This window comes from Schistocerca gregaria, chromosome 11, assembly GCF_023897955.1.
Source record: "Schistocerca gregaria isolate iqSchGreg1 chromosome 11, iqSchGreg1.2, whole genome shotgun sequence".
Taxonomy (NCBI): Eukaryota; Metazoa; Arthropoda; class Insecta; order Orthoptera; family Acrididae; genus Schistocerca; species Schistocerca gregaria.
Genome location: NC_064930.1, coordinates 118,136,073 through 118,139,757, shown reverse-complemented (window position 1 = coordinate 118,139,757; position 3,685 = coordinate 118,136,073). Strand labels below are relative to the sequence as shown.

Sequence of the window (3,685 nt, the reverse complement as noted above, 5' to 3'; positions counted from 1 at the left end):
GGTTGTTGTGGGTACTGATTTCTCTGGATCCATGCACCCAAATTGTGTCAAAATGTAATCACATGTTAGTTCTAGTATAATATATTTGTCCAATGAACACACGTTTATCATCTGCATTTCTTCTTGTTGTAGCAATTTTAATGGCCAGTAGTGTATAAGAACAGTAATACGACAGACCTGCAAAATTACAGACCAATATCGTTAACATCCGTTTGCTAGAGAATTCTTGAACATACACCGAGGGAAAAAAAATTGCAACACCACAAGCAGTTGTGCGAGATAAACGAAAGTTGGTAGGCGTGTTTCTACATTTGAAAAATAGTGTGTATTTAAATTTCGCGCCAGTCGCATAAGAAAGTAGGGGCACTGTGAGGGTGCAGATGAGGTCTGCTGTAAATACACGCCGTGGCGGTTGTGAGCGTCAGTTACCTTCTAGGTTGGACGTGGTGGTTTGATCTTAGCCAGGATTGCCTTTGAGGAGACAAAGACGCCATACGATCATCTTAATGAGTTTGAACGAGGTCGTGTAATAGGGCCACGAGAAGCTGGCTGTTCCTCCAGCGATTTCGCAGGAGACTTGGCAGAAATGTAGCACTGTATACTGGCAGCGGTGACCGCGAGAATGTACGGTTGCAAAAAGCTCGGGCTCCGACCGGTCACGTGGCGCTACCAAGAGGGAAGGCAGTCGTGTCTGGCGTACGTCTTTGGCACATCACATTTCTTCTGCAGTAGCAATTCGAACAGCAGTCGGCGACATAACGAAATGTTAAAAATCGATTACTTCAGGGACAGCCCCGAGCCAGGCGCCCATTGCTTGCATTTCACTGACCCCATAACCACCGACATTTGGGACACAAACTGACATCGCACACCTTCACAACACAATGCGTGCCCGTTTCAATGCTTGCATTCAACATTCTGATCGTTACATCTGTTATTAACTTACCAGCACGTCACTTTTGCAACGGCTTATTTCGCGTTTACGTTGCCCTGTGATGCTGCAATGTTAATCACTGAAATATGCTTCATAGACTGACGTATTCCCGAAATTTCATTACTCTACATGATTTTTTGTTTGCTTGTTGCTGTGATTTTTTCTTACCGGCAGTTCATTTGTCCAGTCGCGGAAGCCGTCAGGCGCTGACGCCACCCTGCAACACACCTCTGCCAGGCAGGCTGCATCGAGCACAGCCCCTGTAAATCAGTAACTGCACAGTCCAGCGAGCTAAGAAAGTTGCACCTCGGTCCGCAGAGGTCCTTCGTGTACACGAGACACTAGAACAGGTGGTGCACGCATCCGCGACAGGGTCACTGCTGCTGTGGACCTTCTGCTGCATCCACCGTGACACGTGCGGCCACTCGAATGCGAGTGTGAGTATGCCTCCCGGGCAGTCCCGTCGTAGCCGACAATTGGTGCCCACCGCTACGAACCCAGCATCGCCTCCGACTGCACACCGCCTTCGCTTCCTGTCCACAGTGTTAACTATACAGACGGCGCTTCTATGAAATCGGCAAAAAAACTCGTACGCCATTTAAAGAATATTATGTCTTTGAAGAAAACTACAATGTCAAAAATTCACTTTAACTAACAGCTAAAATTACAAACTTTTCCATTCCTGATGATGGTAATTTCGTATCATTTAACGTAGTTAATTTACGTACTAACATTCCCATTTATGGGACTATTAAAATTACTGATGAGAATCTTCTCCAATACAAAAACCTAATGTACAAGAAATTAAAGATGTCATTAGGTTATTACTTGTGGTACTCTCCTACAACTATTTCCAGTTTAACGCTGAAATATTTTTTACGACCTTAAGCCTTTGCCGTGCCCATTTGTATAACAAGTACGCTTGCCAACAGTTTTGTTAAACATCACAAAAGGCAGTACTTTAAGAAATTGGTGTGACCTGAGCAATTTTCCAGTCTTTAGGTACGGATCTTTCTGTGAGCGGTTGTATATAATTACTAAACATGGAGCTATTGTATCAGCACACTCAGAGGAACTTGACTGGTATACAATCTGGACCGGAAGCCTTGCCCTTATTAAGTGATTTAAGCTAGTTTGCTACACCGAGGATATTCACTTCTGTGCTTCTCATCTTGGCACTTTCTGTTGACTGGACTTCGGGAATACTTACTACATATTCGGAAAACCATGTTTTGTAACTCTACTTTAGTGGCACTGTCCTCAGTTTACGCGCAGTGAAGCTACTGATTGCGTATTGACACTGGTGTACTTTATGTATGGCCAGAATCTCTTTGGGTTTTTCGCCAGATTTCGAAACAGAGTTTTGTTGCGGAAATTATTAGGAGCATCTCGCACTGAAGTAGCCGCTATATTTAGAACTTCTGCAAAACATCGCCAGTCTTGCGGATTTTGGATTCTTTTAGATTTGGCATGCTTTTTCGTTACTACTGCAACAGCGGTTTGACCCGTTTTGTCCATGGGGGATTAGTACCATCAGTTATTAATTTATGTGGTATATATATCTCTCAATTGCAATCGATACTATTTCTTTGAAGTCATTCCAGATCTTTTCTACGCTTACATGATCAGATCGGAAGGAGTGGAGGCTGTCCCTTCAAAAGCGTTAAGAGCATTATCAGCTTTTCTTAAATAGATGTACTTTGAGTTTCTTTTTGATGGTTGTAGGTGTTACAGTATTCAGTGTAGCAGCAACTGCCTTGTGGTCGCTAATCCCTGTATTCGTCATGATACTACCTATTCATCCAGCAATATTTGCTGCTAAGAGGTTACGTAAGCTTTCGCAATCATTTATGCTTTGAGTGGGCTCACGAACGAATTGTTCAAAATACATTTTTTGAGAAAGCATTCATTACAATTTTAGATGACGTTTTATGCCTGCAGCCGGCTTTAAACGTATACATTTTCCAGCATATCGAGGGTAGATTGAAATCACCACCGACTTTAATTGTGTGAGTGGGGTACCTATTTGAAATGAGGGTCATGTTTTCTTTCAACTGTTCAGCAACTATATCCTCTCAATCGGAGGTCGGTAAAACGATCCAGTTTAGTCCGATTGACAAGTACAGCCTCTACCTATACTATTTCACAGGAACTATCTACTTCAGTTTCACTACACGGTAAACTACTTCTGACAGCAATAAATACTCCAGCACCAACTGCATTTAATCTATCCCTTCTGAACGTAGTTAGGTCGTTTGGCTTAACTTATTTCCGGCTTTAGCCAGCTTTCCGTAGCTATAGCTGTTTTGAGCTTCGGTGCTTTCTATGAGGGCCTGGAGCTCTGGTTCTTTCCCAAAACAGCTACGATTATTTACAACACCGATCGTTTCTACAACCACCTTACTGTGTGTTACCTGCCCCCTTTTAGACGGATGCCATTTCCATGGTTTCCAGAGATCCTATAACCTGACCGAGCGAGGTGGTGCAGTGGTTAGCACACTGGACTCGCATTCGGGAGGACGACGGTTCAATCCCGTCTCCAGCCATCCTGATTTAGGTTTTCCGTGATTTCCCTAAATCGTTTCAGGCAAATGCCGGGATGGTTCCTTTGAAAGGGCACGGCCGATTTCCTTTCCAATCCTTCCCTAACCTGAGCTTGCGCTCCGTCTCTAATGACCTCGTTGTCGACGGGACGTTAAACAACAATAACCAACAACAACTATAACCTAAAAATCTACCCGTGTGGCAACT

General features: G+C 43.7%; 1 non-coding gene across 1 annotated transcript; it reads left to right on the top strand.

Moving 5' to 3' along the window:
• The first annotated feature begins 3,407 nt into the window (after positions 1-3,407).
• Positions 3,408-3,480, top strand: Trnaa-cgc (transfer RNA alanine (anticodon CGC)). The gene has a single exon. It is a non-coding gene; the product is annotated as a tRNA-Ala (tRNA).
• Positions 3,481-3,685: the final 205 nt, after the last annotated feature.